At 44.8% G+C, this 14,047-nt stretch overlaps 1 pseudogene; it reads left to right on the top strand.

The window, feature by feature from the left end:
• Positions 1–12,369, top strand: part of LOC120065834 — a 70,804-nt pseudogene extending 58,435 nt beyond the window's left edge.
• Positions 12,370–14,047: the final 1,678 nt, after the last annotated feature.

Genomic DNA, 14,047 nt, shown 5'->3' with positions numbered 1-14,047 from the left:
CACAGTCATACTCTGGACCTAGTTTTTTCCAATGGAATAAATGTTGTGGATCTTAATGTTTTTCCTCATAATCCTGGACTATCGGACCACCATTTTATTATGTTTTTAATCGCAACAAATAATCTGCTCAGACCCCAACCAAGGAGCATCAAAAGTCGTGCTATAAATTCTCAGACAACACAAAGATTCCTTGATGCCCTTCCAGACTCCCTCTGCCTGCCCAAGGACGTCAGAGGACAAAAATCAGTTAACCACCTAACTGAGGAACTCAATTTAACCTTGCGCAATACCCTAGATTTAGTTGCACCACTAAAAACTAAAAACATTTGTCATAAGAAACTAGCTCCCTGGTATACAGAAAATACCCGAGCTCTGAAGCAAGCTTCCAGAAAACTGGAACGGAAATGGCGCCACACCAAACTGGAAGTCTTCCGACTAGCTTGGAAAGACAGTAGGGTGCAGTATCGAAGAGCCCTCACTGCTGCTCGACCATCCTATTTTTCCAACTTAATTGAGGAAAATAAGAACAATCCGAAATTTATTTTTGATACTGTCGCAAAGCTAACTAAAAAGCAACATTCCCCAAGTGAGGATGGCTTTCACTTCAGCGGTAATAAATTCATGAACTTCTTTGAGGAATAGATCATGATCATTAGAAAGCAAATTACGGACTCCTCTTTAAATCTGCGTATTCCTCCAAAGCTCAGGTGTCCTGAGTCTGCACAACTCTGCCAGGACCTAGGATCAAGAGAGACACTTAAGTGTTTTAGTACTATATCTCTTGACACAATGATGAAAATAATCATGGCCTCTAAACCTTCAAGCTGCATACTGGACCCTATTCCAACTAAACTACTTAAAGAGCTGCTTCATGTGCTTGGCCCTCCTATGTTGAACATAATAAACGGCTCTCTATCCACTGGATGTGTACCAAACTCACTAAAAGTGGCAGTAATAAAGCCTCTCTTGAAAAAGCCAAACCTTGACCCAGAAAATATTAAAAACTATCGGCCTATATCGAATCTTCCATTCCTCTCAAAAATTGTAGATTCACTGCCTTCCTGAAGACAAACAATGTATACGAAAAGCTTCAGTCTGGTTTTAGACCCCATCATAGCACTGAGACTGCACTTGTGAAGGTGGTAAATTACCTTTTAATGGCGTCAGACCGAGGCTCTGCATCTGTCCTCGTGCTACTAGACCTTAGTGCTGCCTTTGATACCATCGATCACCACATTCTTTTGGAGAGATTGGAAACCCAAATTGGTCTACACGGACAAGTTCTGGCCTGGTTTAGATCTTATCTGTTGGAAAGATATCAGTTTGTTTCTGTGAATGGTTTGTCCTCTGACAAATCAACTGTACATTTCGGTGTTCCTCAAGGTTCCGTTTTAGGACCACTATTGTTTTCACTATATATTTTACCTCTTGGGGATGTCATTCGAAAACATAATGTTAACTTTCACTGCTATGCGGATGACACACAGCTGTACATTTCAATGAAACATGGTGAAGCCCCAAAATTGCCCTCGCTAGAAGCCTGTGTTTCAGACATAAGGAAGTGGATGGCTGAAAACTTTCTACTTTTAAACTCGGACAAAACAGAGATGCTTGTTCTAGGTCCCAAGAAACAAAGAGATCTTCTGTTGAATCTGACAATTAATCTTGATGGTTGTAAAGTCGTCTCAAATAAAACTGTGAAGGACCTCGGCGTTACTCTGGACCCTGATCTCTCTTTTGATGAACATATCAAGACTGTTTCAAGGACAGCTTTTTTCCATCTACGTAACATTGCAAAAATCTGAAATTTTCTGTCCAAAAATTATGCAGAAAAATTAATCCATGCTTTTGTTACTTCTAGGTTAGACTACTGCAATGCTCTACTTTCCGGCTACCCGGATAAAGCACTAAATAAACTTCAGTTAGTGCTAAATACGGCTGCTAGAATCCTGACTCGAACCAAAAAATGTGATCATATTACTCCAGTGCTAGCCTCCCGACACTGGCTTCCTGTTAAGGCAAGGGCTGATTTCAAGGTTTTACTGCTAACCTACAAAGCATTACATGGGCTTGCTCCTACCTATCTTTCCGATTTTGTCCTGCCGTACATACCTACACGTACGCTACGGTCAAAAGACGCAGGCCTCCTAATTGTCCCTAGAATTTCTACGCAAACAGCTGGAGGCAGGGCTTTCTCCTATTGTGCTCCATTTTTATTGAATAGTCTGCCTACCCATGTGAGAGACGCAGACTCGGTCTCAACCTTTAAGTCTTTACTGAAGACTCATCTCTTCAGTGGGTCATATGATTGAGTGTAGTCTGGCCCAGGAGTGTGAAGGTGAACGGAAAGGCTCTGGAGCAACGAACCGCCCTTGCTGTCTCTGCCTGGCCGGTTCCCCTCTCTCCACTGGGATTCTCTGCCTCTAACCCTATTACAGGGGCTGAGTAACTGGCTTACTGGTGCTCTTTCATGCCGTCCCTAAGAGGGGTGCGTCACTTGAGTGGGTTGAGTCACTGACGTGATCTTCCTGTCTGGGTTGGCGCCCCCCCCTTGGGTTGTGCCATGGCGGAGATCTTTGTGGGCTATACTCGGCGTTGTCTCAGGATGGTAAGTTGGTGGTTGAAGATATCCCTCTAGTGGTGTGGGGGCTGTGCTTTGGCAAAGTGGGTGGGGTTATATCCTTCCTGTTTGGCCCTGTCCGGGGGTATCATCGGATGGGGCCACAGTGTCTCCTGACCCCTCCTGTCTCAGCCTCCAGTATTTATGCTGCAGTAGTTTATGTGTCGGGGGACTAGGGTCAGTTTATTATATCTGGAGTACTTCTCCTGTCTTATCCGGTGTCCTGTGTGAATTTAAGTATGCTCTCTCTAATTCTCTCTTTCTCTCTTTCTTTCTCTCTCGGAGGACCTGAGCCCTAGGACCATGCCTCAGGACTACCTGGCATGATGACTCCTTGCTGTCCTCAGTCCTCCTGGCCGTGCTGCTGCTCCAGTTTCAACTGTTCTGCCTGCGGCTATGGAACCCTGACCTGTTCACCGGACGTGCTACCTGTCCCAGACCTGCTGTTTTCAACTCTCTAGAGACAGCAGGAGCGGTAGAGATACTCTCAATGATCGGCTATGAAAAGCCAACTGACATTTACTCCTGAGGTGCTGACTTGCTGCACCCTCAACAACTACTGTGATTATTATTATTTGACCATGCTGGTCATTTATGAACATTTGAACATCTTGGCCATGTTCTGTTATAATCTCCACCCGGCACAGCCAGAAGAGGACTGGCCACCCCTCAAAGCCCGGTTCCTCTCTAGATTTCTTCCTAGGTTTAGGCTTTTCTAGGGAGTTTTTCCTAGCCACCGTGCTTTTACACCTGCATTGCTTGCTGTTTGGGGTTTTAGGCTGGGTTTCTGTACAGCACTTTGAGTTATCAGCTGATGTAAGAAGGGCTATATAAATACATTTGATTTGATTTGATTTGATGTGTGTTTGTGTCTACACAGCCCAGGCTGTGGTGGAGGTGATGGGGCCTGCTGGTCAGGGTGCTGGTACTCTGAGTGTGGAGGCTATAGCCAAACACCCTGCTGAGGGCAGTCAAGTCAACGACCCCCATCCATCTCTACCAGTAACAAGAACAGTGTTGTGGGTCGGATGAGGATTTAACAGATCACCACCCCCTCAATGGTACCCGCAGCTCATCACAGTAATGTGTATTACTATATCAAAGCTAGGAGTTTGTAATGCCTCTTTTTAGTGCTTGCTTTCTGTGCAGGGTGGTGTTCCTATCCACCAGCAGCTGAGCATCAATATGAGTGTGAGCCAGGTCGTAGAGCTGGGCCTGATGAACTGACTGCTACCAGACCAACTGCTGGTGGGCATCCTCTCAGAGAGACCACAGGTGACATACAGTATATGCAGGATACACATGGTATACACTGTCCAACAAAATGCTTACTTGCAGGTTCCTTCTCGACAATGCAACAACAATAATTTATAGTCCATGGACCCTGAATAAATCTCCTGTGTGATCCTTGAGCGTGTAAATGATGCATGTGATGTATGTCTTGTCCCCTGGCAGCTGAGTGACTGTCACCGGGGTGTTGTGATGGACGGGATGGAGACGCTGTACTGCCGCTCCCCCAGCAGCACCCTATAGATCATCAAGGCTTCATCTACATGGTCAACCTCTCAAACAACTACTATGCCTTCAAAGCCAAGGAGAGGGCACAGAGAGAGGCAGAGGGTGAGGACAAACTAGTCCAAAGGAGACTGTGCCTCATATAAACCTCTCTGTTATTGGGAGGGACTATCCTAGTGGAACAGAGACCCTGAAGAGTAACATACTGCTGCCTCTTGAAGAGGTAAATACGTATTGACCTTTCTATGTATTTTTGCCCATGAATTTATTATAATAATAATGATGATCTTTAATTGATGTCCCCTCTCTTCTCTGTTCCCCATGTGTTTGACGGTTTAGGGCTTGGACTCAAAAGCCCTCCTATCCCCTCCTCCACTATCTTCTCTGTCATACCCTACACTAAGAAGAGGCCTGTGCCCAGTGCACAGCAGATCACTAGTTGCTTCCCCTTCATGGTGCCCTCAGCCCCAGAGGAAGCTTAAGGCTCGGTCAAGGTATAAAGGTCCTCCATGAAAAATAGCATAACTTCACACATCAAACCACTATTGCCACCATATTCACTTGTTTTGAACTTCTTGCTTACTCTGAAAAACATGATTGATGATACTGTATTAACATTATGTCTAGACTTATGCTCATTCCCTGGAACACTTGTTAACCTCGTTAACAACTGTTTCTGTATGCCTTTTACGTTTGTCCATTTAAATGGGATGATAAATGAATTAATGAAGCTATTAATTAAAGCTAGGTCTAACTGAATGGGTCTTACAGGAAGAGGTGTTGACCTCTACTGAAGGACGGGGGAAGAAGGCAGACACGGGCAGAGAGAGTCAGAAAGGGGTCCAGGACCAATGACTCCCGCTCCCCTCCTCTAAACGCTGTGACTCGCTTATTTGACACTGAGCATTGCCAACAGGAGTCCCAACAGGAGTGCAAACTACATAAGAATACACAAGAATAAACACTGATGTGCATGAATGTGACTTAAAGGTTTGTGTTGTTTTCTATAGGCTCACCACATTCCACTGGAATTTCCCGCCCTATGGAGAGGCGATCCTGAAGATCTGGTTCCACTCCAAAGTCCCTGTCAAGTTTGACAAAACACTGAACTTTGAGTTGTTGGGTACCAAGATGTTCCAAAATGTACTGTGCGGGAATCTGTACATATCTATCCATCAGTAGATACACAAAGTGAGCATTGTTTGTTTCTAAAAGACATTTGTGTTTTTTTATTCCTTGTGAAATATAACCAATTGTTATAAATAGCTGAGTTTTGTCAGATCTCATACTTTTTTATAGGTTGAAATGTTTTATTATCGCTGTAAATGATGTGTTGAGTGTGTGTCGTTTGGTCTATCCCAGGATGGTATTTGCCCACAGGAAGAGAGTCCTTTGATGAAGCGTTGCAGAAGAGCTACATCATCCGCTCTGGCCTCTATGATTTTGGCCCGCTGCTCTGTGGGAAGACCACAGATAGGTAAGGGGATTAACTTCCACTACCCTACCTACTCTGTGAGTTTATTCACTGTAACTCCATAGAGGACAACATGTGTGATGCATGCCTGTGTGTTACCTGTCTGTGCCATAGGTATAAAGAGAGGAAGTATCCAGAGAACATGGAAAAGCTGGTGATACACAACAACTCCTCACTGGATGCTGAGATTCACTTCTTCTTCCAGCATGACACCAAGGCTACCACCTACCAACTGGAACATCCCAACATGACCCTTAAACCCAACGAGAGACAAGAAGCCAATCAGAACTACTCATAACATCGTAGAATGTAGTCTGAGATGTCAGATTTGTCAGAACCCTGACTGTGTGATGCAAACTTACCTAAAAGTTATCACTGTTCACTAATATTATCAGTGAACAGTTTCACATCCATTTACTTTTGTTCTCGTTTTGAAACTTTGTGCGATAAGCACAGTGTTCCAATAATCCACGGTTGTGTCCTGGCAGAAAGAAGACAGTGTGGTGTATCAAAGAGAACCCAGAGCCAGCATTTCTGTCGCGGGGTCCATCCCGAGCTCGAACGCAAGCAGCTGTATTTTGAAAAGAATCTGCTGCACAGGTCTGAAATGAATTAATCCTGTAATTAACATTATCCAGAACTACTGTATAGCTTTTAAACATGCTTCAGTAACAAAGTAGGAGATTTGTTTTTGTCATGGTAGTTTTCTGTTGATTTTCCTTTCGCCACTCTACACCATTCTCCCTGTGCTGGTTGTGAACCTCAGGAAGAACACGAGGAGTCTGTACCTGCGTAACAACACGCTGCTGCCTGCATCCTGGAGGCTAGAGGTGCTGGGGGATGAGTTCAGTGTGTCCCAGGACCAGGGCATCATACTGCGGGATCCTTGGGGTGTCCCTACCCTAAACCTCTAACCCTAAACTTAACCCCTACCCTTATTCAAACCATAACCTTAACCATAACCCTTACCTAACCCTAACCCTAACCTTAATTCTTACCGTAACCATTTTAAATTTCAACTTCAAAGGGGTAGAGACGCCCCAAGGATCCCGGATAGCATGGACCCTTGTCTCAAGCCAGAAAGCGCGATTGCCGTCTGCACTCATCGGTTGAGGAACGAGCGTTGCGTAGGAGTGACGCCATCTGACGTGAGACAATGGCACATCAACCTAAAGAGAGCCATATGCCTCGAGGTACATTACTGGATGATGATTGATTTGATGTTTAGTATCGACTGTTGCATTATTCCTGTTTACCTCATATTGTTGTTGTGTGACTTTCTGTCTGTGTGTTGCCGTGTGTGTTAGGTGTCTGATGTGTGGAACAGACAGTCCCCAGGTCTGCTTCTCTCCACAGGTGGTCCACCTCCATGTAGACTGTGCCAAGGAGGTGACCGTGGCCTTCTGCTCAGAGCCGCCCGTAGTGCTGACTGCCCAGCCTATCAAGTGTAAGCTGTGCAGGGTGGTGTTCCAGCAGCTTGTGGACCAGGTGCCAGACTGGGACGACCACCTCAGGACCATCATGTGGGTTGACTCTGGGAAACAGGCGGGTAGTCAACAGCCTGCAAAGAAGAAGATAAAGTCACACATAGCTATAAGGCTACCTTTTTGTGACTGTATTTATTGTTTATCATCATGACCCATGCAGGGAGGATATTTCCTGACTACCCAGACTCCTTGCTCTGGCCAAATGCTACACCACGCCCACAGACGTCAGTTTCTTCACAATCAGTCTGGATCTGAGTACCTCCCCAACGATTTCTGGAATGCAACCACATTCTATCCGTTCTGATTGGTCCCAGAAACCCATGGGTTGGGTCTGAGCCAGGGTAAAGCAGCGTTTTGAAAATGTGTCATTAGTTTTAATACTCTGATTGGTTACAGATGATCCAATTGCTAATGACTGTTTTGTACAACACCCCTTATTTTGACGTTACCACAAATGACTTCAAGGGTGGCTGTCTCAGAATGAAATATGTTGCGAACAGACAGCGGCGGAAGAATTCCGTTTGAGTCATCAGGCAAGGGATGAGAGGCCATTGTATTTTAATTACAGTAACTAGTGAAGTAAATTGAGTGTGCCCTGTCTGTCCCCAGGGGATTGAGACAGACACAGAGCTATGGTAGAGAACTCATTCAGTTATGGAACTACGCATCAGTGCTGTGTGTGATTATGCCAAGTTCACCTTGAAGCAGTGACCATAGGAGAGACCATCCACTTCAAAGGACACACTGCTCTATCAGACCAGGCTCACCAAACAGTGTATCTGGTGAATAGGGAGAATCAGAACTTCCAGTTTATCATTGAAGAAATGTCTTGCCACTCAGAAGCCTTTCTGGACAGCCTGCAGCTGGAGCCTATGGAAGGGGTAGTGCCACCTAAAGACAGGTGTGTGACTCAACTCTCAGCTTATCAGTGGTACATCAACAAATCAACAAATCATCTAAATGTAATGTAACGGAAAAGTGTTGCAGTCCATCTGTTGTTATAGTTAATGCATTGTTAGTGATACCTTTGACACAAAGCATCCTCTCTCTTGGTGTCCTGCAGGTTTCCTGTGGTAGTGTCCTTCACCCCAACACAAGATGGAGTGGTGATCTTTAACCTGCTAGTTCAGGTGAAGGGGAAGGTCCAGCCCCTCACTATGAATGTCAAGACAGAGGGCTATGAACGCCTGTATGCAGTGTGAGAGCACCGAGGGAGGCGTCGCTGAGCTGTCTCCAGGCAACTCTCCTCATCAGGTGGACTTCAAACGGGTGAGAAATGTCGGCTTCAAAGCTTAAGACTCAGACAGAAAGGCTAATTATACACTTAAAACTCCTCATAATGCAAATTCACAGCTACCTTTTCACTCCTTTGCTTTGTCTGAAGTTTTATAATGACATTCTTCCACCTGCAGAAGTGTGTGCTCAAAGACATGGGCCTCAACATCAAGGTATCTCTTAGCAGAATCTTAGCAGAAATCAATCTCCCTCTTTCTCCCTCTATGTCTACCATTTGTTCTGATTCATGATTTTCTCTCTCTCTCTCTCTCTCTCTCTCTCTCTCTCTCTCTCTCTCTCTCTCTCTCTCTCTCTCTCTCTCTCTCCTTTTCAGATTAAGAATGGGCCTGCGTTCAGCTACTCCATCCTGGATTCAGCTGGCCTGGATTTCTCCTTCCTCAAACACACCTTTGTAATGGGCTTCATCTACAATGCAGGGATGGTGCTAGCTACACAGACACTGATCATAAGCAACAACGGAGAGAGGGGCATCAGGTAACTGCTGACAAGTTGCCTCGCACTCTGCCTTTGCTTGAGCGACAACTTTAAAACCGAAAAACCCCCAGCCTACATCAATTGACAGGCTCGCTGTTGGCCCTTTTCATTTCCTCTCGCTTATACTTCCAAATGAAATGTAATGAAAAGGACAGAGTGCCTCACTGCACTGGCAGGGAAAAGCAGAGGTAATATATATTAGTGACTCTCAATGAAGGAGCTGCCATAGCGTGTTATTCTCCTCTTCAGTCCAGATCAGGGATAATCAACTAGATTCAGCTGCAGGCCGTTTTTTTCCTGAGCGGATGGTCGGGGGGCCGGAACATAGTTACATCTAATTAGTAGACTGCAAAAGGACAGCAAGAAGCCCAAACAGATATAAAATTTGACTAAAACATAATATTTTCAAACCTTGCTTACATTTGTATGCGATCACGTCGTGCCTCTCTATTATGCGTGGGAATACTTGGGAACAGATTTTTTATTTTTTGTTGTTGCTCAGAAAGAAATAAAACCACCTGCGGGCCGTCAGTTGGGGAACGCTGGTGTAGATTGTCAGTTCTCTAACACCTCGTTTCTGGAGGCGGGGTTCCAGCCGGAAGTGCTGCCCCCTGGTGGGTCCATGGAGGTGCCCATCACCTTCTACCCACAGGAGGCAGTGCAATACCATGAGCGAGTGGTCTTTGAGATCAATGACTGTGCCGAGCAGGTGGTCGAGACCCTAGGTCAAGGAATTGAGATGAAGGTGAGGAGATGTCTGTGTATGTGTGTGTATGTGTGTGTGTGTGTGCATACGTGTGTGTGCTTGTGCGTCTTTATGCATACATTTCCTGTGCACTTCTTCCTCCCAGGTTGACTTTGAGGACCCCAGACACAAGGTGGTGAATCTGGGGGCTCTGCAGATTGGTCAGAAGATCAGGAGGGTGATTCCCCTGGTGAACAACAGCCACTCCTCTCTGACTTTCTCCCTTCTGCTCAGCTCCACTGTACACACTCTGCTTGACTCCAGGGTACTGTACGCCTCTCAGAACCACCTCAACATCACTGTCACTGTGTCCTCTCTCTGAAAGTCAAGCCATATGGCTACCTCGACCTGGCAAGTAGTACAGTAGCTAGATTAATGGATGTTTTGCTCAGAATGTAGCTATAAAGAGAACACAGTTGAGAGTTGTCATACTAGTTGAGTTCTACCTGTGTGATTGAGTGTGATGAGACGTGTATTCCTCTCCTGTACCGTAGGTGCTGTCAGTGAACCCGCCAGGTGAGGTGACCCTGAAGCCGTTTGGGGGCCGCTGTCTGGTGGAGGTGCTATTCTCTCCCAGGTAGCGCATGGCTCCCTTCACCGCAGAGCTGCAACTTGAGTGTCTGGGCACGGTACGCCCCCTGCTGGTGCTGAATGGCTGCTGTCATGGCATGGAGGTCAAGCTGGACCAGGACTACCTGCCCTTTGGAGCTGTTGCTCAGCGCTGCAAAGCCATAAAACGCATCATGCGGAACACTGGAGAAATTGGAGCCAGGTAGGTACTCTGACACACATACTGGTGCTCATGATACATTTTGATATTTTGCTAGTTCCAGTGGGATATGGAGAGGTTTGGCAGAGACTTCATCCCTGCAGAGGGCTACATCTGCCCTGGGATGGAGGTTCCCTTTCAGGTGGCCTTTGCCCCTGTGGAGCTGTGTCAGGACCTGAGATATGATGACCTCTACACCGTAGAGGAAGCCATCAAATTCACCCTGGCAGGCTCCTGAATCATGCCCCCCATCATTGACCTTGTCCTACCTCACAAATCAGCGCTGGACTCTGAAGCCTGAGATCGAGGGGGAACACTGGAGTGGCCCTCCTCCTTCATCATTGATCCCTACCAGCAGAACAAGGCTTATGAGATCACATACAAACCCATGGTCTTGACCCCCGATGGCAAGAAGCACCTGGTGAGAGACACTTTTACTGGAGCGCTGTCTTAGTAGTCTTGAAAACCAGACCCTAGGCAAGCCGGGAAATTAGAAAATTGTGGGAGGCAACGCGGATGTCAAGAGGGATTACTGTCTTAGCTCTAGAACAGACTGAGTGTGTCTGTAGTGTGAAGAGCCTTGAATATGAGGACACATTCTTATTGTTGCTGACAATGAACGTCAAAGCCCTTTTAGATTAGTTATTTTGGTTTTGTCAAATACTATGTTTATATGATACAGTATATTATACCATTACGTACTGTAGATGCATCCTGTTATTCATCTCAGTTGCTTGACCACACTGTCTTACTCTCCTCTCCCTCTTCCAGGACTCCGTATTCTTCTTCCCAGATGGGACAGGCATACTCAACACTCTGCATGGCACTTCTGAGGCCCCCAAGGCTGTGGTCATACATTGAGACAGGGCCTGTCCACAACTGGCACTCCAACCCTCAGCAGTACCACACTACTACTTTAGCAGGATGTCTATCAGCTGCTTAACACCTTGTAATAGCACTGCTTCTACCTCTGTCACACTACAACACATCACCACAACTTTGTCAGCTGCCAGTACTAAAATGTTCTGTGTGCAGGTTCCTTGCTGTGGTGGAGATCATCAAGCACTGTGTCCCTGAAGGGCCTGGACTGTCTGGATGTACCAGCTCTGGCCAAGAGGGACTACACAGTCTTCTTCTTCACCTACAAGGAGGGCCAATGCAATGCAAACGTCAGTAGAGAGAATCTGCTCATGTAGATGTACATTATAAATGCATACTGACCATCTTCAGGTACTTATGGATTCCAAAACCCAGATCATCACTCCACCTTGCTACCTACCGATAGTTGAAGGCTGTAAATGCAGCTGTTTTCCAAGTTGATTTGTATTCAATCGTATGTGTCCTGTCCTCCTCGAACGAGTCTACAGTGGAGTACCTGTTCTCCTACATGAACTACAAGGCCACAGAGCCGGGTGTCATCAGCACAATAGATATGGTGACTCCGGTGCGCCAGACAGCCTCTGCCTCTGTGAGGATGGAGAACCTCATTAGCGTGTACTTCAGTGCTGAGTGCCGCAGTCCAGATGTCAGTGTCTCCACAACTATTGTGCCTCCATTCTCCAAGGTGGGTCTGCATGCATCTAACGTAATGACAAGATTGTTATTTTTCTTGGCATACACAGTGTATCATTCAAATGCACATTGTGGTTGATGCTATGTTTACTCCTCAATTATATAGTTTTAAACAAAGGTCAAGCTAATAATTTTAGCACTGAAATAACTTGAAATATTGTAATATGTTTAATATTTGCATATTTAGACTATATACAGCAGGCTCCAGTAATTACATTTATTTACTGTATTTATTTTACAAATATTAATTTATTTGTCTTTGTCCTATTTATAAAGACTTAGGATATTTATCCATTGTGAGATTAAAGAATAAATATATTTATAGCGGACATGGTCTATCTTATCAGCTCTGTTGTTGGGTGTTATCTCTTCTCGTTTCTCTAGTCTAGATCCATGTGTTCTTCTCAGAGCCACTAGGGAGAGCACTTGCTCCTCTCCAAATAGCACTCATTTGGCATCAGCACCAGATACTGTACCTCCTGGGTTCATTTGTGGGAACAGGATGGGTGTTCAGAATGCATGAAATATATGTTTCCAATTAGCATAAACAGCAGTTCAATAGTGTGTTTGTTGAATAAATGGAAGTGTGTGTGTGTGTGTGTGTGTGTGTGTGTGTGTGTGTGTGTGTGTGTGTGTGTGTGTGTGTGTGTGTGTGTGTGTGTGTGTGTGTGTGTGAGAGAGAGAGAGACAGAGAGCGAGCAGTTAGCAAGCAGTGAGCGAGCAGGATGAGTGCCTGTGTTTTGGGAAAGGTAACTATTAAAATGTTCCTTCATTCTCTCACAGTCAATGAGTTGTTAAATTCTTTCATATTTAAATATTGTGCAGGGGTTTGAAGTCTCCTGACAGAGCTTTTAATTTGGTGACTAGGGGAGCTTTAAAGAAGCTGTACAGTATATCCTGATTTCTATGAAGTATGACCTAAATTTAATTACAATATACTGTAAGTGAAATAGTTTTCCTTCCAAAGTTTTTGAATTAAGTATGTTTAAAGCCAAAAAATTTTTTTAAAGGTGTGGGCATACCCCAACAACAGAATGGTGTGGGCGTATACCAGTCATTAAAAATATTCACGCAAGTAGAAAACTGATTGGCCAGGTCAGCCAATGAGCCAACATAACATAATGTTCTATGAGGAAATAGTAAGGATCTTTGAAACGGTCTGTTTGAGACACGTTTGAGCAGTGGCGGTCGTGCCATTTAAGATGAGGGAGGATGATTTTTACTTTTCATGAGCAGGCCTTATTTCTGTTACAGCATATTGGATGACTGTCATTCATATTCCATTCACCCATTTCAATGTAACAGCGATTACATGATTCTCAAATTTTCCCTATATCCATCATGGTTGCTACAACCTAGCCTATTGAAAGTTTACAACGTAGGCACACAAGTCGAGAGAAAAATTTGAGGTGACAGACAGTGACACATGGACATACAGTGACACATTCAATACCGCCTTACACACTCTTGCCTGCATCAAGCTGATCTAGGATGTAATCATTAGTCCAACAGCTGCAAAGGAGTAGGTTCTATTGGCCAAATGTAGGTATATTTATCCTAGTTTTGTTCCATTTGCTTCCGTTTAAGAAATGTTTTCTGCTATGGAAGTGAAACACGGTTCACTTTCATAGCAGCCACGTATTCCTTCTCGCATCTATCCTCTCACCCTTTTCCTTCACTTGTGGACTTCAATGCACAACACATCAGCTATATGTGACCAGGTGAAAAAACCTTTCCAAGCCAAACCATATCATAACCACTACACACAGCCTACATTGTTGTCACCATATCAGCTAAAGTAACGTCATAGTCAACATAGCTAATACAACTAACGCGTTAGTAAAACCTCTACAATCATGCAGTAAAGTTACAGTGCACAGTCAGTAAGCAGTTTAGCACTTACAAAAACCAAAAGCACTTAGCAAAACCAAAAGCTTACCTTGACATGGAAGAGTTACAGTGTTGTGTTGGATAGTCATAGCCAGCTAGCTATCATAGCATCCCTCTCTTTAAGCAGTGTGTTTGAGTAGGCTAAACTAGCTAGCTGCATTTGCTAGCTAAGTAAGTGAAACTGAAAGTGAAAAAAAATTACAAT

This window comes from Salvelinus namaycush, chromosome 21 (assembly GCF_016432855.1).
Source record: "Salvelinus namaycush isolate Seneca chromosome 21, SaNama_1.0, whole genome shotgun sequence".
In the NCBI taxonomy this organism is placed as follows: domain Eukaryota; kingdom Metazoa; phylum Chordata; class Actinopteri; order Salmoniformes; family Salmonidae; genus Salvelinus; species Salvelinus namaycush.
The sequence above is the reverse complement of the archived record's forward strand: the minus strand, read 5'-3'. Positions and strand labels throughout refer to the sequence as shown.